Below are 27,226 nucleotides of genomic sequence, written 5' to 3' on the forward strand. Positions count from 1 at the left end.
TCCCCATGAGCAGGAACCCAGGCAAAGTCAACCAAGTCAACGTGAGATAAGTTCACCGATCATCCCTCGATGAGGACGACAGTGATTGTGAGGACTTGGTAGTTTTCTCTGTTGGGAGTGGTCATGGAAACCGTGATGTTTCCGTCACTTCATCTTCTGCTGAGACAGATAATACTGCGTCAGATATTTCCAATGATGTCAATGTTGTAAATATAAATCAGGAACAGAACATGGCTCTTGGTCCACATGTGAAGCCATTTGTTCCACGGCGATTCAGTCGTAAAAGAAGACCACCTGTCTGGTTCAATGATGGCAACTGGGTCATGCAGCATCAGGCTGAGTGAGTGAGTATGGTTTTACGCCGCTTTTAGCAATATTCCAGCAATATCACGGCGGGGGACACCAGAAATGGGCTTCACACATTGTACCCATGTTGGGAATCGAACCCGGGTCTTCAGCGTGACGAGCGAACGCTTTAACCACTAGGCTACCCGACCGCCCAGCATCAGGCTGACACTGAAATCTTTCAGACAAGTAGTTCAGACAATTTTGTATATAGATAGACATATGTAGACATATTTGACATAAACTGTTTTACAAATGCATTGTGCTCAGACCTGTGTAAGTACAAGAGATTATCTTATCAATGACTTAAGATCAGAAAAGTAGTCCGTCATAATCTGACCGTAGGTCATCACCATGGAGTAGCCAATCACGGGTGTGGAATTCAATCTCAAACATAGGTTTGATACCAGTTATCTAAAATGGGTTTCTCACCCACAGGTGTGAAGACCACATATCACGTCACAGAGCAAACTAACATATTGTGACGTCACAGTAAGACGCATAACATTTACCACACATACAGAAATAAGTTATTTTAGTGGTAGGAAATTGTACAATAATTGAATAAAATAATTCAATTATTTGAGGACATTTAAAATAGTTTGAAAGTATTTAATAACATAACTTAATTACATGCACCATTTTCACATTTGTAAAACGGAATCTCCCCAAATTTGGTGCTTTCCTTGTGTCAAAATGGTGGCGCCCATACAAAACGATCAGATGATAATCAAGACCTGTATTGTAATAAAACAGGTCTTACTTCGCGAAGTGTACCAAAGAGTCGCAACGTAATAGTGTCCACTACTTCATGCAGTATGGAGAGCAGTGTTGCCATTATCCCTCTACCACGTTGGTATCTGCACCTTTGTCTAACAGAAGTCACAACATCATGCAGTGAGGCCATTACAATCTACCACGTTAGTATCTGCACCTTTGTCTAACCACGGACATACATTCTATATACGTCTTTGGTCTAACAGGAGAGTCACAACATCATGAGGGCCACTAAAAAATGCATAATGGAGAGCAGTGCGGCCATTATCATCTACCACAGTGATATCTGCACCTTTGTCTAACAGAAGAGTCACAACATCATGGTGTCCAGTACGACATGCAGTATGGAGAGCAGTCCAGCCATTACAATCTACCACGTTTATATCTGCACCTTTGTCTAACAGGAGAGTCACAACATCATGGTGTCCGGTAACACATGCAGCATGGAGAGCAGTGAGGCCTTTACTACGTAGCACGTTGATATCTGCACCTTTGTCTAACAGGAGAGTCACAACATCATGGTGTCCATTAACACATGCAGCATGGAAAGCAGTGAGGCCTTTACCTTCTACCACGTTGATATCTGCACCTTTGTCTAACAGGAGAGTCACAACATCATGGTGTCCTTTATTGCATGCAGCATGGAGAGCAGTGCAGCCATTATCTTCTACCACGTTGATATCTGCACTTTTGTCTAACAGGAGAGTCACAACATCATGGTGTCCCTTACTGCATGCAGCATGGAGAGCAGTGCGGCCATTATCTTCTACCACGTTGATATCTGCACCTTTGTCTAACAGGAGAGTCACAACATCATGCAGTGAGGCCATTACAATCTACCACGTTAGTATCTGCACCTTTGTCTAACAGGAGAGTCACAACATCATGCTGGCCACTAAAAAATGCATAATGGAGAGCAGTGCGGCCATTATCATCTACCACGGTGATATCTGCACCTTTGTCTAACAGGAGAGTCACAACATCATGCTGGCCACTAAAAAATGCATAATGGAGAGCAGTGCAGCCATTATCATCTACCACAGTGATATTTGCACCTTTGTCTAACAGGAGAGTCACAACATCATGGTGTCCAATACGACATGCAGTATGGAGAGCAGTCCAGCCATTACAATCTACCACGTTGATATCTGCACCTTTGTCTAACAGGAGAGTCACAACATCATGGTGTCCATGAACACATGCAGCATGGAAAGCAGTGCGGCCAATACCATCTACCACGTTGATATCTGCACCTTTGTCTAACAGGAGAGTCACAACATCATGGTGTCCGGTAACACATGCAGCATGGAGAGCAGTGGGGCCTTTACTACGTAGCACGTTGATATCTGCACCTTTGTCTAACAGGAGAGTCACAACATCATGGTGTCCATTAACACATGCAGCATGGAAAGCAGTGCGGCCAATACCATCTACCACGTTGATATCTGCACCTTTGTCTAACAGGAGAGTCACAACATCATGGTGTCCGGTAACACATGCAGCATGGAGAGCAGTGAGGCCTTTACTACGTAGCACGTTGATATCTGCACCTTTGTCTAACAGGAGAGTCACAACATCATGGTGTCCATTAACACATGCAGCATGGAGAGCAGTGAGGCCTTTACCATCTACCACGTTGATATCTGCACCTTTGTCTAACAGGAGAGTCACAACATCATGGTGTCCCTTACTACATGCAGCATGGAGAGCAGTGAGGCCATTACTACGTAGCTCGTTGATATCTGCAACTTTGTCTAACAGGAGAGTCACAACATCATGGTGTCCAGTATCACATGCAGCATGGAGAGCAGTGTGGCCTTTACCATCTACCACGTTGATATCTGCACCTTTGTCTAACAGGAGAGTCACAACATCATGGTGTCCCTTACTACATGCAGCATGGAGAGCAGTGCGGCCATTATCTTCTATCACGTTGATATTTGCTATAACCAGGGTATTTTGGAAAAAGGGTTTTTTAGTATTTACTTAGAATGTAGTTTACGAAATTAAGCTTTTGGGTGAAAATATGGATGCATATGAGAGAAGTGATCGTACAGGGTGAGGGCATAACCCCCAGGGCAAATGATTATGGATATTGCTTCTCTTGAGCGATAGAGATAACTTTTCGTTAGTCCAAGGAAATTGGTAGAATACGGTCCTGCAATAAAGATGTCAGAAGAGAGACAGATGGATAGAACGGGATAGTTAAATTAGTGGTGATCAAGTATTTCTGAATACTACTGCTTGATTGGAATGTCTAAATAACAGGATTGGGTATCTTTTCGGTGCCTTCCAGTCTGGCAGAGGTATTTGAGGGTATTTGATTTGGTTATATGAGTATGTCCAAGTTGACCAATGACCCTAAAGAGATAATCAAAGTGGTTCGTCAAGAAAATCTTGATGGTAAAACTAATTACTATGGAAATTGGGGAATGACCATCATGACTCATTTCTCATGATGTCAAATGTGATTTTGGAGGGAGGAGCTAAAATTATCATTGATAGTATTTTGTTAGTTGTCCGAGAGTGGTGCGGGGAGTCGGGAGCATACAGCTGAACAGAACGGTTCACTGTGGTTTTGGGATCCTGAGTCAGAAAAGAAGTAGAGTTAACGTTCATCAGAAAAACCATCAGGCTCTTCAACCATCATCTAGGTATGTGTTGTATCTATATCAGGCTACAACAAGAATATATCTGAGGACCATGTGTGTGTATTTATGATTAACTTTAACATAAATAAAAAGGACTGGAGCAAACCATCTGACTTGTGATTTTGAAAGAGAGCTACATCATCCCTAGAACCGAGGAGTAGTTGATAAGGACAAGTGACCATAGGTAGAAGGGTAAAGTACCCGGAACCTAAGGTTACATATGGCGGAAATGCTCTAAGATCACTGTACCATGCTCATCACAAGTTTGAACGGTTTGCATCTGCAGCTGAGTTGATGGACACTTGTTGGTTGTTAGCCTGAAACGAGCCGATGCTATTTGCCATTCACGGTAGTGATGTCCTGTAAAGCGTGAATTGATTGTGAGGGACGTGTTTTGCCCTTGTATTTGTGAACTATGCTCACCACGGGACTATGGTTCACTGTTTGAAAGCCGTGGGGTGGTCAGTTTCCCATGAAGAGACTGTTATTGATTTCTTTGGTAGTACGGCTACTACCATAACAGTGATATTGATTTTCTAGTGTGGGACAGTCAAACTGATGGAGGACCCTGGCTGCACGCTTGTGTGCATAGGAACTTTCTGCAGTATTATATGAATGTTATTATCTCTCATCACCAACAATGAGCACGAGAAGTCTTGAAATTATGATGTTGAATTTGGACATATTGTCAGAGAAGAACCAAAGTGATTCAAAATGTTTCATGACAATGAAAATTGTTCTGCCTCTGATATTACAGAGACAAATGACAGTTTATTTTCAGAAGGACTTGGAAATAAGAACAAATTAGACAAGAGTTTTGCTGCTTTAGCAAGGGCTTTTTCCCTAAGTCTGTTTTCTGTTGAGAAATTCAATGGAAGTGATCCAGAAATTGCAAGTTCATGGTTGAGCAGATTTGAGAAATTTAATTCTTTACATAATTATTCGGAGGAATGGACAAAGACAGCATTTAGTTTATGGTTAGACAAAAATGCTTTACAGTGGCTCAAGACTTTAGTGAAAAGTCCTGGAATGAGGTGAAGACAGCTTTCCTTGCAAGGTACAAACTAAGTTCAGCAAAAAGATATGAAAGACTAGACAAGCTTTATAATAGGAAACAGAAACAGTCTGAGGATTTTGAGGATTTTCTTCAAGAATTGCAATATGAGGCAAAACATCATCATATACTGGACGACAACTTTCTCATGGATGCCGTCATTAGGAATTCTCAACCTCACATTAAACAGTTCATTTTGACAAGATTGCATGAGACCAAGGATCAAGTCCTGGAAAGTGCAAGAATAGCAGATGCTGCATTTGGACTGGCCACATTAGAGAATGACAGACTTGTGTCTGTTATAGAGGAGCTCGTTGGACAAGTATCCTTATTGACCAGTGCTGAAAATACTCGAACAGGAGAGAACTTTTCATACGAGCATCAGGATGACTCTATGTACAGAAAGCAGTACATTAAATCTGCGACTGAGTGTACTGATGACCAACAACCAGTGAAGAATGTGACACAAACATTCCATCAACATCACAGAAGTGGTTGTGCATCAACACATGTTGATATCAGGGACATGAGTGACAATGATGTGCCCTGTGGACAAAACTGGAGCACTGCTCCAAGGAATATGAACACCGAGGAGCATAGGGTGTCACGACCACAATTATGGAACATTTGTGGACAATGAGGTAGGACACATTTTAGTATGTCTGAGAGTCTTGCGAGATCTATGCAATGTTTTCAATGCTGTAGGATAGGCCACCTAAGCAGATTCTGTTTTTCTAATTAAACCAAACGTGTGCAAGGGTTAACAGGGGCAGTGCTACATGAAGATTTGTGGCTGCTGCCAATATAGCAAATATTGATTATGATAATGTCGATAACATCATAGGCCACACTTTTACAATGAGAAATAATACTGAACCAGATCATAGAAATGATAAGTGATTTGAGCGAGATTGTTGTCTTGACATGTAGTATGGGCTTATCTCACAGCAGTATTAGGGTTAAGATATCTGGAAAGCCTTACAGTGCCCTATGTGACTCAGGTGAAACTTTGAGCTGTATGTATTCAAATGTATTCTCATCTATTGGAGGTGAGTGTAGATTTCCTATAACAAAATGAGGTGCAAGGTCATTGGTTGTGCAGATGGGAAACCATTAGATGTGTTAGGTGTATCCTCAATTCCTCTTACAGATAGTCAGCTAAGTGTTGTACAGGACTTTCAGGTGTTTTTACCTGATCAATTGATGTGTTGTTAGGCTTAGATTTCTTGAGAAGCCAGAAGGCTAAAGTTGATATTAGCCATAATAGGTTGACTTTGTAGGATGGACTAACAGAGACAAATTTCATTGCCTATTCAGATTAATACCAACCTTGTCACATGTATATGTGATGTGGTACCACCACCACACGATGAAACTTTGCTGCCGGTGTACATTAAGTTAGGCGTTGCTGAGCCGATTGAGTCTATTGCAGAATGGTTACATGTGTGAGGTGCTAGATATCTCACTTCATCTGTCAATCAAGTACCATTGTTTAGGTTGATGAACCCTGCTAGTTCAGAGATTAAGTTAGCAATAGGTGTCATTGATGAAGTCGATATTGCCAATGTGTATGGAGAGTTAGGAGACAGTGACAACACACATACCATGCCTATCACCACAGGTGACAAAGCATTCAACCATGTTGATATTGACAGGACTCATTGATTGACGGGAATATGGATATCCAAATATGAAATGGGAGTTGATAAGTCGTAGAGGAATGCGATACCAAGTCCGGGTGTCTCGAAAAGAGAAGGGGTCCTAAGGGAGTTTCTCAGTTCAGAAATTGTGGAGGATTTCCATGTCAGAAGAACAATGACAGGGAAAGTGAAGAAAGAAAACAACAACAAGTAAACAATAGAACTGCACGTAAGGAAGTGTGACAATCATATAGGTATATGATATACGGAGGATATGTAGATCCAAGGTTATGATAACAAGTTGGTTTTAGTCCCAAGTTATAGTGTCATGTGTCAAAGCAAATGGGTACCCAGATAGGAAATTAAGGATGATAATGAAAAGTCGTAGAGGTAACATGCCTACGCAGATATGAGATGATGAACAACGTCGTAGAGGTAACATGCCTACGTAGATATGAAATGATAGTAAGTCGTAGAGGTCAAATGCCTACGCTGTCAAGCCGTGGAGGAGACATGCCCACGTAGTAAAAATGTCGACAGGGACGTAGAGGAGACATGCCTACGTTATTTTAATATAAACACATAGATGAGGACATGCCTATGCTGTTTCAAAGCTTGAAAGATCAAGTCTAGAGATGCCTGACAGTCTCTAGTGGTGAGGTAGATATGTTTCTACCTCAAGTTGCTGAGTATATTGAGGACAGTCGAAAGACTAACGATGAATTCACTCGGGACGAAGGACAGAGGGTCGATTTGTCTCGTAGCCTGGGGTAAGACCTATAAATCGGTCGTGGGATGTAGATGATTGGCCAATCATATTTGTACAGAAGAGTTTTGCCTAGTCAGAAGGCTGTTGTATACCTCCTGTTGAGGAGAGGAAATGTTTGAAGAGAGTACAGACAGTACAGAGAGGTTTTTTTCAAATTTTTTTCATGAGTTATGATGCTGACACAGATAAAGACACAACGATAGGAGTGAAAAAGCACATACGGTTATATATTACTGGGATTGAAGATGTAAGAAATCAGAAGTTGTTTAAAAACAAGGCCTTTTAACTTAAAGATATTCAACTGACCCACAAGTACAGCATATTATTGACACATGAACTTGAACTGTATGAACATAAGCGCTGTGTTCTGCGGTTTACTTAATGTTGGTAGACATTATTTATGGGAGAGTAATATGTTGTATGGTACATTGGTGATAATCAATTGGGATTGTTGTTTATTGTTTTCACTTAGGGAAGATATGGCTTCATAGGGATAACAGAGTAGGAACTGAGATCAGATTTAAAATCTGAGAGGTTACTTGGATAATTGCGTTCTAAAGGACACTTAGGCTTCGCACTTAAAGCTATGATGACACCATTCATGATGTGGAACCCATTGACGACATGCATTCTGGATATCTATCTCTGGGGTAATACCTTCAGATATATGGGACGACTTAACGTACGAACAGACATGGTATCATATATTCACTACTGAATTGCCCAAGATCTCTAACTATCCGATTCTGCTTAGAGATACTTGTCTTCAGGCCAATCATACGTCCTGTCATGAGAATATGAGGGCTGTATTGAATTTTACTTATCACATACATGACGACACTTTCAAAGACATGTTAGAAGGGGTTACATTGATCAGAAACATTATTCTTCAAGGTCAAATTGTTGGTTCTCAGAAGACTTGCTCCAAGAGAGCATTGCCACCTTTTATTGGTGAATTCTCACACAATGTATTTGGTACCGCCATGACAGTGGCGTGAACACAATACGTCAACATATCAACTTATCAAATAGAATGAGAGCGGAAGAAGCAGCTTTTAATGTGTCACAGGATTACATGGGTTCGTACATGTCTAAGGCCAATGACAGAATGGACGGTTTGAAGCAAGGTATAATTGCAAATCATAATGAATTGCCTGAACTAATAAAGGTAGAGAGAGGATGGTAAGATACGATGGTTTCAGGCCATGTATGCATATTGGATACAACTTGTTGCAAAGGAGTTACATTTTGCTACTATGGTTGAAAGGAAGATTAATCAGTTGAACACAGGATTATATAAGTTGTTAGAAAATGTACTATCACCCGAGTTGATACCTTTCCGACACTTTAGGCGGACTCTATCAAAAATAAGGAGAGCATTGAAATGTCACAGTTTTGGAAATTTAAGTGATCTCAGACAAACTAGTGTCCTCTTGTATAAATGTTGATCTTATACTGTATTCAAGATGTTACTTTTACTACATGTTTTATGCTTTTGTGCTTACCTATATGCATTTATTTATAAGATACATGTATATGAATGGGTACACCTACCATATGAGAAAAACATATGTTGAATTTCATGAGAGAAAATCTATCTGTTGTATGTTACCAGTATGTTGTATATGGTGCATTGCATTGCAGGAGTTCATTGATGTTTGAAAACGTATACTGTATTGGTAGATGCAGATGTGTTCTACAATAACACTTGTGAAGAGTTTTACTATTAGGAATATATATGTTGTGGCATGTTTGATGACTTGAATATTTGTTAATAGATTGCACGTGCGATCACTGCCCAATGAGACATTTGACAATATTCTATATAGGTGCATGTCCATTGACTTTACGATAAGTTGATGTTGTTTTGATATTGAAAAAAAAACAAAAAATGTTGTGATTGTTGAGTCAGGTGAGATGTTGTTTGTTTACTGTGTATAGATGCTGAAGCTAAATTTCAACATTTACTTGAGTAATTATAAAAACAAATTGTTGTAATCTTCAGTTAAAGAGGACTTCATGGAGTGTAATGCATGAATTTACAGTAATTTCCTATTTGATTTACAAATGACTGAATTTTGGACAATTAACTCTTTTGGATATCAGAGTCAAAGTTTTCGCTGTCATACATGTAGGAATGAGCAACCTCAATCTATAAGATGATGGAGAGAATCATTTCTAAATAAACTTCCACATTTAATAGGACATTTTTGATCATCTGATATGGAGAACTTTTCCCAGTGGATCAAAACAATAAGTGTAAGAGTAAGTTGAATATGTCATAGAAAATTCTGACCTGGAACATGTTGATGACAAGGAATAGTAAGATTATATATTGGACACGTAGAACTCTGAAACTGATCATCAGTTGTTTATTGGTGTTGTGATACTATTGTGATTTTTGCCTGAAGGAAAATGCTCATATGTCTTTACATATAAGATCGAAATGTTAAGAAAATGTTTTTATTACCAATCTGCATCTACTGAAAAGATAATAATAACAAACCTGAAACCTTTTACAAAGAATGATAATTTGGTTAGGTCTTAATAAGCTTTAACATGTTATTCTCAGATAGGTACAACCCAAGACAGATCCTATCTGAGACATTACCTTGTAAAAATTTAATTGTATTGATTTTTCTGGTCCTAAGATGCATACACACACAAGTTGTTACATATTGATATTGTACTATTGTATTCACATTTCAGATTCTGTTATCATTGGTCAATCGTATGGGACATGCTCTACAACGGGAAGGGCATGTATAACAAGGGTATTTTGGAAAAAGGGTTTATAAGTATTTACTTAGAATGTAGTTTACGAAATTAAGCTTTTGGGTGAAAATATGGATGCATATGAGAGAAGTGACCGTACAGGGTGAGGGCATAACCCCCAGGGCAAATGATTATGGATATTGCTTCTCTTGAGCGATAGAGATAACTTTTCGTTAGTCCAAGGAAATTGGTAGAATACGGTCCTGCAATAAAGATGTCAGAAGAGAGACAGATGGATAAAACGGGATTGTTAGATTAGTGGTGATCAAGTATTTCTGAATACTACTGCTTGATTGGAATATCTAAATAACAGGATTGGGTATCTTTTCGGTGCCTTCCAGTCTGGCAGAGGTATTTGAGGGTATTTGATTTGGTTATATGAGTATGTCCAAGTTGACCAATGACCCTAAAGAGGTAATCAAAGTGGTTCGTCAAGAAAATCTTGATGGTAAAACTAATTACTATGGAAATTGGGGAATGACCATCATGACTCATTTCTCATGATGTCAAATGTGATTTTGGAGGGAGGAGCTAAAATTATCATTGATAGTATTTTGTTAGTTGTCCGAGAGTGGTGCGGGGAGTCGGGAGCATACAGCTGAACAGAAAGGTTCACTGTGGTTTTGGGATCCCGAGTCAGAAATGAAACAGAGTTAAACGTTCAACAGAAAAACCATCAGGCCTTTCAAAGCATCATCTAGGTATGTGTTGTATTTATATCAGGCAACAACAAGAACTAATCTGAGGACCATGTGTGTTTATTTATGATTACTTTTATCATAAATAAAAAGAGACTGGAGCAAACATGGAGAGAGCTACATCATCCCTAGAACCAAGGAGCAGTTGATAAGGACAAGTGACCATAGGTAGAAGGGTAGAGTACCCGGAACCTAAGGTTACACTGCACCTTTGTCTAACAGGAGAGTCACAACATCATGGTGTCCCTTACTGCATGCAGCATGGAGAGCAGTGCGGCCATTATCTTCTACCATATTGATATCTGCACCTTTGTCTAACAGGAGAGTCACAACATCATGGTGTCCAGTAACACATGTAGCATGGAGAGCAGTGTAACCTTCACCACCTACCACGTTGATATCTGCACCTTTGTCTAACAGGAGAGTCACAACATCATGCTGGCAACTAAAAAATGCAGCATGGAGAGCAGTGCGGCCATTACAATCTACCACCGTGATATCTGCACCTTTGTCTAACAGGAGAGTCACAACATCATGGTGTCCAGTACCACATGCAGCATTGAGAGCAGTGAGGCCTTTACTACGTAGCACGTTGATATCTGCACCTTTGTCTAACAGGAGAGTCACAACATCATGGTGTCCATTAACACATGCAGCATTGAGAGCAGTGAGGTCTTTACCATCTACCACGTTGATACCTGTACCTTTGTCTAACAGGAGAGTCACAACATCATGGTGTCCTTTACTGCATGCAGCATGGAGAGCAGTGCGGCCATTATCTTCTACCACGTTGATATCTGCACCTTTGTCTAACAGGAGAGTCACTACATCATGGTGTCCTTTACTGCATGCAGCATGGAGAGCAGTGCAGCCATTATCTTCTACCACGTTGATATCTGCACCTTTGTCTAACAGGGGTCACAACATCATGGTGTCCATTAACACATGCAGCAAGGAAAGCAGTGAGGTCTTTAACATCTACCACGTTGATATCTGCACCTTTGTCTAACAGCAGAGTCACAACATCATGGTGTCCATTACTACATGCAGCATGGAGAACAGTGCGGCCATTATCTTCTACCACGTTGATATCTGCACCTTTGTCTAACAGGAGAGTCACAACATCATGGTGTCCATTACTGCATGCAGCATGGAGAGCAGTGCGGCCATTATCTTCTACCACGTTGATATCTGCACCTTTGTCTAACAGGAGTCACAACATCATTGTGTCTTTTAACACATGCAGCATGGACAGCAGTGCGGCCATTATCTTCTACCACATTGATATCTGCACCTTTGTCTAAAAGGAGAGTCACAACATCATGGTGTCCAGTAACACATGCAACATGGACAGCAGTTTAACCTTCACCACCTACCACGTTGATATCTGCACCTTTGTCTAACAGGATAGTCACAACATTATGGTGTACCTTACCACATGCAGCATGGAGAGCAGTGTGGTCATTACCATATCCCACAGTAATATCTGCACCTTTGTCTAACAGGAGAGTCACAACATCATGGTGTCCAGTACCACATGCAGTATGGAAAGCAATGTGGCCATTACCATCTACCACGTTGATATCTGCACCTTTGTCTAACAGGAGAGTCACAACATCATGGTGTCTATTAACACATGCAGCATGAAAAGCAGTGTAACCTTCACCACCTACCACGTTGATATCTGCACCTTTGTCTAACAGGAGAGTCACAACATCATTGTGTCCATTAACACATGCATAATTGAGAGCAGTGTAACCTTCACCACCTACCACGTTGATATCTGCACCTTTGTCTAACAGGAGAGTCACAACATCATGATGTCCAGTAACACATGCATAATGGAGAGCAGTGTGGCCATTACCATCTTCCATGTTGATATCTGCACCTTTGTCTAACAGGAGAGTCACAATATCATGGTGTCCTTTACTGCATGCAGCATGGAGAGCAGTGCGGCCAATACCATCTACCACGTTGATATCTGCACCTTTGTCTAACAGGAGAGTCACAACATCATTGTGTCCATTAACACATGCATAATTGAGAGCAGTGTAACCTTCACCACCTACCACGTTGATATCTGCACCTTTGTCTAACAGGAGAGTCACAACATCATGATGTCCAGTAACACATGCATAATGGAGAGCAGTGTGGCCATTACCATCTTCCATGTTGATATCTGCACCTTTGTCTAACAGGAGAGTCACAATATCATGGTGTCCTTTACTGCATGCAGCATGGAGAGCAGTGCGGCCAATACCATCTACCACGTTGATATCTGCACCTTTGTCTAACAGGAGAGTCACAACATCATTGTGTCCATTAGCACATGCAGCATGGAGAGCAGTGTGGCCATCACCATCTGCCACGGTGATATCTGCACCTTTGTCTAACAGGAGAGTCACAACATTATGGTGTCCATTAGCACATGCAGCATGGAGAGCAGTGTGGCCATCACCATCTACCACGTTGATATCTGCACCTTTGTCTAACAGGAGAGTCACAACATTATGGTGTCCAGTAACACATGCAGTATGGAGAGCAGTGTAATGTAACCTTAGGTTCCGGGTACTTTACCCTTCTACCTATGGTCACTTCTACTTATCAACTACTCCTTGGTTCTAGGGATGATGTAGCTCGCTTTCAAAATCACAAGTCAGATGGTTTGCTCAAGTCCTTTTTATTTATGATAGAGTTAATCATAAATACACACATATGGTCCTCAGATAAGTTCTTGTTGTTGCCTGATATAAATACAACACATACCTAGATAATGGTTGAAGAGCCTGACGGTTTTTCTGATGAACGTTAACTCTACTTCTTTTCTGACTCGGGATCCCAAGACCTACAGGGAACCGTTCTGTTCAGCTGTACGCTCCCGACTCCCCGCACCACTCTCGGACAACTAACAAAATACTATCGATGATAATTTTAACTCCTCCCACCGAAATCATATTTGACATCATGAGAAATGAGTCATAACGCTCACTTCTCTATGAACCCCCAATTCCTATTTCAATCAGTCTTTCCATCAAGTTCTTCTAAGCAAACACTCAACTAATTTCCTAAATTAATGGTCAAATCATTGGTCAACCGAACATACACTCAACTCTAAACAACCCTAGATGTAAACCCAATACTCTGCCAGATTGGAAGGCACCGAAAAGATTGTGATTCAAATGAAGCTTGTTATTTAGACATTCCAGTCAGTAATAGCTTGTAGAAATATTTGATCACATCCGGACCCTCCGACCCTTACACTACAAGACCGTATTCTACCAATTTCCTCAGATTAATGAAAAGTTATCTCTATCACTTAAGAGAAGCAAAATCAATAATCATTTGCCCTGGGGGTTATGCCCTCACCCTGTACGGTCACTTCTCTCATATGCATCCATATTCTACACAAAAGCTCAATTTAGTAAACTACATTTTAAGTAAATATTAAAAACCCTTTTTCCAAAATACCCTGGTTATACATGCCCTTCCCGTTGTAGAGCATGTCCCATGCGATTGACCAATGATAATAAAATATAAGATGTAAATACAATGGTACAATATCAATATGTAACAACATGTGTATGTATGCATCTGAGGACCAGATAAATCAATACAATAAAATTTTACAAAGTAATGTCTCAGATAGGATCTGTCTTGGGTTGTACCTATCTGAGAATAATAACATGCCAAGACTTATAAAGGCATAATCAAACAATTCTTCTTTGAAAAATTTACGCTTTTTCAGTGGATGCAGATTGGTAATAAAAACATTTTCTTAACATTTCGATCTTATATGTAAAGACATATGAGCATTTTCCTTCAGGCACAGAAAAATCACAATAATTTTACAACACCAACTAACAACTTATCATCAATATCCTTATTCCTCCCTAAATTAACCAGTCCAAGTCATCAGGGTTAGCTCTAAAATGTAGAACTGAGTCTGACGAAGCGTCACTTTCGCTGTCACTGTCACTGTCTATTACATTAGGGACAAAGACAATACCACATCACATTGAAGGAATGTTTGGCATTGGTCACAGGTGTCAAGCACTTCCACCTCTATCTGGCTCCGAATAAGTTTCAGGTTATTACGGATCATGCCGCTCTGAGATACCTGAAGAGCATCAAGGACCCTACAGGTAAACTGGCAAGGTGGTCATTGATGCTTACTCAGTATGACTATGAGGTGATATACCGTCCAGGTGCAAAACATGGAAATGCAGATGCCTTGAGCCGGCGAGAATATGAACCCTCACCTGCTAATGATTATGATGATATAGAGGATGAGGATTGGATATTGTCACTGTCTGATGATGACAAACACTCACATGCATATGTCAATGGAGTGTCTCAGGTGTCTGTGATAACCCATGTCCAGGAGAAAACTGGTCTGACAGTAGACAAATTGCGCAGCCTACAGTTGGCTGATGAAAAGTTCAAACGTATCATTGATTATCTTGAATCAGATGTGTTGCCAGATGATGATGAGAAGGCACGACGCGTCTTGTTGGAGGCTGATGATTTTATGATGGAGGATGGTATACTCTATCATCTCTATGCTCCAAGGGGGAAAGGCCCTAAGGAACTTCATTATGTGAAACAACTGGCCGTACCTCAACAATTGTATGACACCATCCTACATGCCTATCATGATGACCTGTTAGCAGCTCACATGGGTGTGGAAAGATGTTATGCCTTTATCAGACAGAGATATTTCTGGTATGGGATGTATGAAAGAGTACGTGCCTGGGTTGCTTCTTGTGTGGATTGTCAGTCAGCAAAGAGACAAATCCACGCAAAACCGGCACCCTTGAAGCCTCTACCGGTGGTAGATGTTTTTCAGAGGTGGCATGTTGACCTTGTAGGTCCATTGAAGGAATCCCCTGACGGATTCAAATACATCATGCTTTGCATTGATGCAGCTTCAAAATGGCCGGAATGCTTTCCACTGAAAAGCAAGGAGTCTTTTGAAGTGGCGAGAGTATTGTATAATCAAATCATAAGCAGATATTCTTGCCCGCAGAGTATACTCACTGACAGAGGCATGGAGTTTACCTCCAAACTGCTGAATGAAATATGCAGGTTATTGGACATAGGTAGACTGAAGACCAGCCCCTTTCATCCGGAGACAAACAGTCATGCTGAGCGCATGAACAGTGTTATTGGTCAAACACTCCGGATCTATGGTGACAAGGCACAGGAAAACTGGCCGAAGCTGTTACCAAGTATCCTAGCGGGTTACAGGATGAGTCCTGCAGTCAGCTCGACGGGTTTCTCGCCATACTTCATGGTGTTTGGCAGGGAACCTAGGTTACCAATCGACAATGTACTAGAACCTCGCACGCAAGGTCTTTCAGTACAAACACGTACTGATTTAAGGCAGTTGCTTGGTGATATCGAGATTACCAGAGAGATTGCACGTGAGAATGTACAGATTGCTCAGGAAGCATACAAACAACAGTTTGACAAGAAGTCAGCTGAACCTCCATACCGTGTGGGAGACAGGGTATGGCTTTACTGTTCTAAAGTGCCAAAAGGGTTTAGTAGGAAACTCTACAAGTCGTGGCAAGGACCATTTTATGTGGTATGGAAATATCCATCTCACACATTCCAGTTACGCAGATGTGGTGATGACAAACTGATCAGATCACCCATTCATGCAAATAGACTGAAACCGTATATCAGTCCAGACGCTTGCCCGTTGGCAATACCGTTAGACTTATCTGACGATGAGGAACTAGATCCTGACATGATACCTGACAATGAGGTTGTTGTGTCAGAACAGGAGGCATGTCCTTCCTCAGCTGATGAGTTGACATCAGATGAAGGGGATACTGATGCACATGAAACGGCAGGCACGGCAAACGAAGACGCCACTGCTGAGGTTGAAACTAGTCCTGAAATGGAGGACAGACAAATCGAAGCCTTAGAGAAATGAATGTCAGATCGCCGAGGTAAATGGTATAAGGTCCGATATGCCGGTATCTCAAAAAGAGAATGGGTTCTAAGAGAATTCCTCCCATCAGAGGTTGTGGAGGACTTCCACATCAGGAGGACAATGACAGGTAAAGCGAAGCGGAAACACAAAAGTAAACAATAGGGTTGAAGATGATGGAAATAGCAGACGTGTGCTTAGTCACGTATTATGGAGTGTAAGGTTGTTAACACTCCAGTAATGGACGGTAGTTTATACAATAAGTAATTTGTAGTCCCACTGTACTGAGATATGCATAAAATAAAATATGGTTGCTAAGATAGGCTATAGGAGTTGAAAAAGTTGTAGAGGTAACATGCCTACACAGATATGAGATGATGAACGTCGTAGAGGTAACATGCCTACGTAGATATGAAATGATAGTAAGTCGTAGAGGTCACATGCCTACGCTGTCAAGCCGTGGAGGAGACATGCCCACGTAGTAATAATGTCGACAGGGACGTAGAGGAGACATGCCTACGTTATTTTAATATAAACACATAGATGAGGACATGCCTATGCTGTTTCAAAGCTTGAAAGATCAAGTCTAGAGATGCCTGACAGTCTCTAGTGGTGAGGTAGATATGTTTCTACCTCAAGTTGCTGAGTATATTGAGGACAGTCGAAAGACTAACGATGAATTCATTCGGGACGAAGGACAGAGGGTCGATTTGTCTCGTAGCCTGGGTGAAGACCTATAAATCGGTCGTGGTGTGTAGATGATTGGCCAATCATACCGGTAATATGTTCAGAAAGTTTTGCCTAGTCAGAAGGCTATTGTGTGCCTCCTGTTGAGGAGAAGAGATGTGTTGTGAATGATTCAGAAATATGATACAGTATTGCGCAAAGACGGTTGACAAGGATTCAACCATGTGAGTTAGAAAGAAAATACGACTGCTAATTAATGGGACTTAATTGACGCTAGAATTTAAGGTAGTTACATGACAAGGCCTTTAGCTCTATCAATATTCAACTGACCCACAAGTACAACATATTGTTGACATGAATTGAGACTGTATGAGCATAGCGCTGTGTTCTGCGGTTTCCTTAATGTTGGTAGACATTATTTATGGAAGTTAATATGTTGTATGGTTCATTGATGACAATCAATTGGGATTGTTGGATATTGTTTTACAAATAGGAACGCTATGGTTTCATAGGGATACAACGAAAACAACGACTGAGATCAGATATAGAAATCTGAGAGTTTACTTGGATATTTGTGTTCTACAGGACCCTTCGGCTTCGCACTTAAGGTGATGATGACACTACTGGTGATGTGGAACTCAGTACCATTGGCGACATGCGTTCCGGATATCTATCGTCTTCACTGGGGTACTACCTTCAGTCACATGGGAAGACTCTTAACGTATGAGCAGACGTGGTATCATACCTTTGCTATTGAATTGCCCAAGATCTCTAACTATCCGACTCTGCCTCGAGAAATTTGTCAGAATGCTAGTCTTCTAAGGAATCGCACATCCTGTGATGAGAACATGAGGGCCGTATTGAATTTTACTTATCGCATACATGACGACACTTTAAACGACTTGGTTGATGGGGTCACTTTGATCAAAAACATTATTCCTCAAGGTCCAATTCCTGGTTCTCAGACTCACTCCAAGAGAGCATTGCTACCTTTTATTGGTGAATTCTCACATAATTTATTCGGAACCGCCCGTGACAGCGACGTGAACATAATACGACGACATATCAATATCTTATCAAATCGAATGAGAGCGGAAGAAGCAGCTTTTAAAGTGTCACAGGATTACATGGGTTCGTACATGTCTAAGGCCAATGACAGAATGGACGGTTTGAAGAAAGGAATAATTGCAAATCATAATGAGCTGACTGAACTGATAAATGTAGAGGATGGTAAGATACGATGGTTTCAGGCCATGTATGCACATTGGATACAACTTGTTGCAAAGGAGTTACATTTTGCTACTATGGTTGAAAGGAAGATTAATCAGTTGAGCACAGGATTATATAAGTTGTTCGAAAATGTACTATCACCCGAGCTGACACCTTTCCGACATTTAAGGCGTGCTCTATCAAAAATAAGAAGAGCATTGAGGGATAAATATCCAAATTTCCATCTGGCTCATAAGGATTTGCCATACTATTACACAGCTACCAAGGTACATTATGTAAGACATGACAGTACTGTTTATGTCACTATGATGTTACCAGTAACATCCAAAGATAGAGAAACACAACTTTATCAAGTTAAGTTATTCCCAGTTCCCCTAAATCACACTTCTGGTGATGCCACAGTGGTTGGTGAGACCATACCATATATTGCCATTTCCACAGTTGACGAGACGTTTTTGGAATTCACAAGTGATCAATATGAACTTTGCACTCAAAATCAAATGCTTATAAAATGCCACAATCTACCAGCTCAAAGATCGTTTCAAAATCCTTCATGCAATTTGGCTTTGTTAATGATATTGACTTGGTTCATGAAGTTTGTGAAATTGGACTTGTTCCAAATGGTGCAGGTCATTTCATGTTTGAACTGAATTCTGGCGACCTGTTGTTATCTGGAATTTCCAAAATTGTCTACTCTTGTGCAGATAAGACCAAGACGATGAAAGGCTGTAGTTTGTGCGTTATACCATTGTTGTGCAACTGTAGAGTGGATGGAGACGGAATGACAATACCACCTAGACTAACAGGATGTCATGAAGCAACCACAAAAACTAATTTCAAATATCCTCTGAATGTAGGGCTACTGAGACACTACTTTTCGGCAGATGATCTCAGAGCAGAAGTGGAAGATTTCCTAACGGATGAACCTGCTAGCTATGATATTCCAGAATTTCAAGTGGCTAACCATACCTTTTCAAAAATAATGGGTGATGATAAAAAGATAAGAATTAGTCTTCGTAGAGCTGTGAAACTCGCAAAACAAAATAAAAAAATTTATACTGATCCAAACGATCCTATTTTTATGAATAACTGGACTCCAGTAGGAGGGACTCAATGGCTATCAGGAACATCATATATGCTTTATGGATGCTTCTTTGGACTCATACTTTTAACTGTCTACATGGGAATTTTATCAAGAAGGCTAAGTGTACTAATTTTGGCTTGTCATCTTGAGAAAGCTTCAGCTTCAGTTCTGAACCGAAACTCAGATAGGCGTTTTAGATGGCTTCCACCAACTCCATCTCCCACAAAGGCTTCAACCGATAATAACCTGGCAAATATAAAAGCAATGTTTGATATTAATATTCTATTCTATGCAGGAGTTTTGGTTATCTTTGCCATAGCAGTGTATATTATCATGAAAAGAATGAGAAATTCTAAGACTTATTTGGAAATAGAATTGGCTTCCAGAACTAAATGTACTCACGTTACCTTGGCCACGATTCCAGTTAGTCCATTATATATTAGAAGCTTAGGAACAAACATGATTCCACAATCGATCTCCATTACAAGACGATTGGTGAAATTTGACATGATTTTGTCATGGGGACCTAACAAACCGAGTTTGGTAAATACCATTACTAATGAACGTATAGAGTTACCCAGGAAGGTATCTCTATCATGGGTTAAGGCAGGTAGACTGACCAGAATGATGGATGAGGATTACATAGCAAGTGTTTCTCTGATACATGGGAACGTACAATATCCTATAGTTGTTAACGAATCGGTTCTGCTCCATTACCTTGCACCACAGCTACTCAAACCGCTGCTGTTAGGGATGTAAAATTAATTTATCCGTCAGTTCCGCAGAGACCAGAGAGCATTGAAATGTCACAGTTTTAGAAATCTAAGTGATCTCAGACATACTAGTGTCCTCTTGTATTAATGTTGATGTTATATTGTATTCAAAAATGTTGATTATACTTACCTGTATGCATAAATATATTGTATACAAATGTGTGTACTTATAAATTGATGACAAAATGTATTGAATTTATGAGAGAAGATATATCTGTTATATGTTACAGGTATATTGAATAAGGTGCATTGTATTGCATCGCAGGTTTTTGTTGATTGTTTAAAAATGTATGCTGTATTGGTAGATGCAGATCTATGTTACATACAGAAATATTTGTGAGCGATTTTACTGATAGAAATATGTATGTTGTGGCATGTTTGATGTCTTCAATACTTGTTGATGGATCGTATTCGTCAAAAGGAACATTTGGTAATACCCTATATGCATGCATGTTCAGAAATGTAACATTAAGTTGATGTTGTGTGAAGAAAAAAAATGGTAATCTGTTGTATACGGTTTCCAATTGATGTGTTGCTAATGAAGCACGATACAGATACTGTAGCTATTTGCTTTGAAATAGTTAAAGTGACACCTAAACAAAAAAATGAATGTTCTCGACGTATATAATGTTCCGTAGTCTACATACTGGCAAGTTATGCAAAAACCTAATCAGTCTGATTGCAAATGTAAATAGAACTGCTTGGCCGCAATCAGACTATACGCTTTAACATGCCATGATAGTTCACGGGGGTTTGGTGTGGCTAGCTCGTTCCCCGAAGTATAGTGCAATTTGTGATATCGTTTGCGATTCAAATGAAGCTTGTTATTTAGACATTCCAGTCAGTAATAGCTTGTAGAAATATTTGATCACATCCGGACCCTCCGACCCTTACACTACAAGACCGTATTCTACCAATTTCCTCAGATTAATGAAAAGTTATCTCTATCACTTAAGAGAAGCAAAATCAATAATCATTTGCCCTGGGGGTTATGCCCTCACCCTGTACGGTCACTTCTCTCATATGCATCCATATTCTACCCAAAAGCTCAATTTAGTAAACTACATTTTAAGTAAATATTAAAAACCCTTTTTCCAAAACACCCTGGTTATAGTAACCTTCACCACCTACCACGTTGATATCTGCACCTTTGTCTAACAGGAGAGTCACGATATCATAGTGTCCAGTATCACATACGGCATGGAGAGCAGCGAGGCCTTTAGCATCTACCACGTTGATATCTGCACCTTTGTCTAACAGATGAGTCACAACATTATGGTGTCCAGTAACACATGCAGCATGGAGAGCAGTGTTACCTTCACCACCTACCACGTTGACATCTGCACCTTTGTCTAACAGGAGAGTCACAACATCATGGTGTCCAGTACCACATGCAGTATGGAAAGCAGTGTGGCCATTATCTTCTACCACGGTGATATCTGCACCTTTGTCTAACAGGAGAGTCACAACATCATGGTGTCTTTTAACACATGCAGTATGGAGAGCAGTGCGGCCATTATCTTCTACCACATTGATATCTGCACCTTTGTCTAACAGGAGAGTCACAACATTATGGTGTCCATTACTGCATGCAGCATGGAGAGCAGTGCGGCCATTATCTTCTACCACATTGATATCTGCACCTTTGTCTAACAGGAGAGTCACAACATCATGGTGTCCTTTACTGCATGCAGCATGGAGAGCAGTGCAGCCAATACCATCTACCACGTTGATATCTGCACCTTTGTCTAACAGGAGTCACAACATCATGGTGTCCAGTACCACATGCAGTATGGACAGCAGTGTGGCCACTACCATCTACCACGTTGATATCTGCACCTTTGTCTAACAGGAGAGTCACAACATCATTGTGTCCATTAGCACATGCAGCATGGAGAGCAGTGTGGCCATCACCACCTACCACGTTGATATCTGCACCTTTGTCTAACAGGAGAGTCACGATATCATAGTGTCCAGTATCACATGCGGCATGGAGAGCAGCGAGGCCTTTAGCATCTACCACTTTGATATCTGCACCTTTGTCTAACAGATGAGTCACAACATTATGGTGTCCAGTAACACATGCAGCATGGAGAGCAGTGTTACCTTCACCACCTACCACGTTGATATCTGCACCTTTGTCTAACAGGAGAGTCACGATATCATGGTGTCCAGTAACACATGCAACATGGAGAGCAGTGTAACCTTCACCACCTACCACGTTGATATCTGCACCTTTGTCTAACAGGAGAGTCACAACTTCATGGTGTCCCTTACTACATGCAGCATGGAGAGCAGAGCGGCCATTACCATATCCCACGGTAATATCTGCACCTTTGTCTAACAGGAGAGTCACAACATCATGGTGTCTATTAACACATGCAGCATGGAAAGCAGTGTAAACTTTACCACCTACCACGTTGATATCTGCACCTTTGTCTAACAGGAGAGTCACAACATCATGGTGTCCAGTAACATATGCAGCATGGAGAGCAGTGTTACCTTCACCACCTACCACGTTGATATCTGCACCTTTGTCTAACAGGAGTCACAACATCATGGTGTCCAGTACCACATGCAGTATGGAAAGCAGTGTGGCCATCACCATCTACCACGTTGATATCTGCACCGTTGTCTAACAGGAGAGTCACAACATCATGGTGTCTATTAACACATGCAGCATGGAAAGCAGTGTAACCTTTACCACCTACCACGTTGATATCTGCACCTTTGTCTAACAGGAGAGTCACAACATCATGGTGTCCAGTAACATATGCAGCATGGAGAGCAGTGTTACCTTCACCACCTACCACGTTGATATCTGCACCTTTGTCTAACAGGAGTCACAACATCATGGTGTCCAATATCACATGCATAATGGAGAGCAGTGTGGCCATCACCATCTACCACGTTGATATCTGCACCTTTGTCTAACAGGAGAGTCACAACATCATGGTGTCCTTTACTGCATGCAGCATGGAGAGCAGTGCGGCCAATACCATCTACCACGTTGATATCTGTACCTTTGTCTAACAGGAGTCACAACATCATGGTGTCAAATATCACATGCATAATGGAGAGCAGTATGGCCATCACCATCTGCCACGGTGATATCTGCACCTTTGTCTAACAGGAGAGTCACAACATTATGGTGTCCATTAGCACATGCAGCATGGAGAGCAGTGTGGCCATCACCATCTACCACGTTGATATCTGCACCTTTGTCTAACAGGAGAGTCACAACATCATTGTGTCCAATAGCACATGCAGCATGGATAGCAGTGTGGCCATCACCATCTGCCACGGTGATATCTGCACCTTTGTCTAACAGGAGAGTCACAACATTATGGTGTCCATTAGCACATGCAGCATGGAGAGCAGTGTGGCCATCACCATCTACCACGTTGATATCTGCACCTTTGTCTAACAGGAGAGTCACAACATCATTGTGTCCATTAGCACATGCAGCATGGAGAGCAGTGTGGCCATCACCACCTACCACGTTGATATCTGCACCTTTGTCTAACAGGAGAGTCACGATATCATAGTGTCCAGTATCACATGCGGCATGGAGAGCAGCGAGGCCTTTAGCATCTGCCACGTTGATATCTGCACCTTTGTCTAACAGATGAGTCACAACATTATGGTGTCCAGTAACACATGCAACATGGAAAGCAGTGTTACCTTCACCACCTATCACGTTGATATCTGCACCTTTGTCTAACAGGAGAGTCACGATATCATGGTGTCCAGTAACACATGCAACATGGAGAGCAGTGTAACCTTCACCACCTACCACGTTGATATCTGCACCTTTGTCTAACAGGAGAGTCACAACATCATGGTGTCCCTTACTACATGCAGCATGGAGAGCAGAGCGGCCATTACCATATCCCACGGTAATATCTGCACCTTTGTCTAACAGGAGAGTCACAACATCATGGTGTCCAGTACCACATGCAGTATGGAAAGCAGTGTGGCCATTACCATCTACCACTTTGATATCTGCACCGTTGTCTAACAGGAGAGTCACAACATCATGGTGTCTATTAACACATGCAGCATGGAGAGCAGTGCGGCCATTATCATCTACCACGTTGATATCTGCACCTTTGTCTAACAGGAGAGTCACAACATCATGGTGTCTATTAACACATGCAGCATGGAAAGCAGTGTAACCTTTACCACCTACCACGTTGATATCTGCACCTTTGTCTAACAGGAGAGTCACAACATCATGGTGTCCAGTAACATATGCAGCATGGAGAGCAGTGTTACCTTCACCACCTACCACGTTGATATCTGCACCTTTGTCTAACAGGAGTCACAACATCATGGTGTCCAATATCACATGCATAATGGAGAGCAGTGTTGCCATCACCATCTACCACGTTGATATCTGCACCTTTGTCTAACAGGAGAGTCACAACATCATGGTGTCCTTTACTGCATGCAGCATGGAGAGCAGTGCGGCCAATACCATCTACCACGTTGATATCTGTACCTTTGTCTAACAGGAGTCACAACATCATGGTGTCCAATATCACATGCATAATGGAGAGCAGTGTGGCCATCACCATCTACCACGTTGATATCTGCACCTTTGTCTAACAGGAGAGTCACAACATCATGGTGTCCAGAAACACATGCAGCATGGAGAGCAGTGTTACCTTCACCATCTGCCACGTTGATATCTGCACCTTTGTCTAACAGGAGAGTCACGATATCATAGTGTCCAGTAGCACATGCAGCATGGAGAGCAGTGTAACCTTCACCACTTTCCACGTTGATATCTGCACCTTTGTCTAACAGGAGAGTCACGATATCATGGTGTTCAGTACCACATGCAGCATGGAGAGCAGTGTTACCTTCACCACCTACCACGTTGATATCTGCACCTTTGTCTAACAGGAGAGTCATAACATCATGGTGTCCCTTACTACATGCAGCATGGAGAGCAGTGTGGCCATTATCATCTGCCACGTTGATATCTGCACCTTTGTCTAACAGGAGAGTCACGATATCATGGTGTCCAGTAACACATGCAACATGGAGAGCAGTGTAACCTTCACCACCTACCACGTTGATATCTTCACCTTTGTCTAACAGGAGAGTCACAACATCATGGTGTACCTTACTGCATGCAACATGGAGAGCAGTGCGGCCAATACCATCTACCATGTTGATATATGTACCTTTGTCTAACAGGAGTCACAGCATCATGGAGTCTAATATCACGTGCATAATGGAGAGCAGTGTGGCCATCACCATCTACCACGTTGATATCTGCACCTTTGTCTAACAGGAGAGTCATGATATCATGGTGTCCATTAGCACATGCAGCATGGAGAGCAGTATAACCTTCACCACCTACCACGTTGATATCTGCACCTTTGTCTAACAGGAGAGTCACAACATCATGGTGTCCATTAGCACATGCAGCATGGAGAGCAGTGTTACCTTCACCATCTGCCACGGTGATATCTGCACCTTTGTCTAACAGGAGAGTCACAACATCATGGTGTCCAGAAACACATGCAACATGGAGAGAGTAATACCTTCACCACTTTCCACGTTGATATCTGCACGTTGATATCTGCACCTTTGTCTAACAGGAGAGTCACGATATCATGGTGTCCAGTAACATATGCATAATGGAGAGCAGTGTTACCTTCACCACTTACCACGTTGATATCTGCACCTTTGTCTAACAGGAGAGTCACAACATCATGGTGTCCAGTAGCACAAGCAACATGGAGAGCAGTGATACCTTCACCACTTTCCACGTTGATATCTGCACCTTTGTCTAACAGGAGAGTCACGATATCATGGTGTCCCTTACAACATGCAGCATGGAGAGCAGTGAGGCCTTTACTATCTTCCGCTTTGATATCTGCACCTTTGTCTAATAGGAGAGTCACCACATCATGGTGTCCAGTAAGACTTGCAGCATGGAGAGCAGTGTGGCCATTACTATCTACCACGTTGATATCTGCACCTTTGTCTAACAGGAGAGTCACCACATCATGGTGTCCAGTAGCACTTGCAGCATGGAGAGCAGTGTGGCCATTACTATCTACCACGTTGATATCTGCACCTTTGTCTAACAGGAGAGTCACAACATCATGGTGTCTATTAACACATGCAGCATGGAGAGCAGTGAGGCCTTTACCATCTACCACGTTGATATCTGCACCTTCGTCTAACAGGAGAGTCACAACATCATTGTGTCCATTAACACATGCAGCATGGAGAACAGTGAGGCCTTTACCATCTACCAAGGTAATATCTGCACCTTTGTTTAACAGGAGAGTCACCACATCATGGTGTCCAGTACCACATGCATAATGGAGAGCAGTGTGGCCATCACCATCTACCACGTTGATATCTGTACCTTTGTCTAACAGGAGAGTCACAACATCATGGTGTCCAATACCACATGCAAGAAATAAAGCAGTGAGGCCTGTACAATCTACCACTTTGATATCTGCACCTTTGTCTAACAGAAGAGTCACAACATCATGGTGTCCATTAACACATGCAGCATGGAGAGCAGTGTGGCCATTATCATTTGCCACGTTGATATCTGCACCTTTGTCTAACAGGAGTGTCACAACATCATGGTGTCCAGTAACACATGCATAATGGAGAGCAGTGTGGCCATTACCATCTACCACGTTGATATCTGTACCTTTGTCTAACAGGAGCGTCACAACATCATGGTGTCCAATACCACATGCAGCATGGAAAGCAGTGAGGCCTTTACATCCTACCATGTTGATATCTGCACCTTTGTCTAACAGAA

At 41.5% G+C, this 27,226-nt stretch overlaps 2 pseudogenes; one reads left to right on the forward strand and one right to left on the reverse strand.

Annotated features, from left to right (window-relative positions):
* Positions 1-1,935: 1,935 nt before the first annotated feature.
* Positions 1,936-27,226, reverse strand: LOC139453925 (uncharacterized; annotated as a pseudogene).
* Positions 4,488-5,467, forward strand: LOC139471673 (uncharacterized; annotated as a pseudogene).

Source organism: Haliotis cracherodii, unplaced genomic scaffold (genome assembly GCF_022045235.1).
Source record: "Haliotis cracherodii isolate W230 unplaced genomic scaffold, xgHalCrac1.p SCAF_1, whole genome shotgun sequence".
NCBI classification, from domain to species: domain Eukaryota; kingdom Metazoa; phylum Mollusca; class Gastropoda; order Lepetellida; family Haliotidae; genus Haliotis; species Haliotis cracherodii.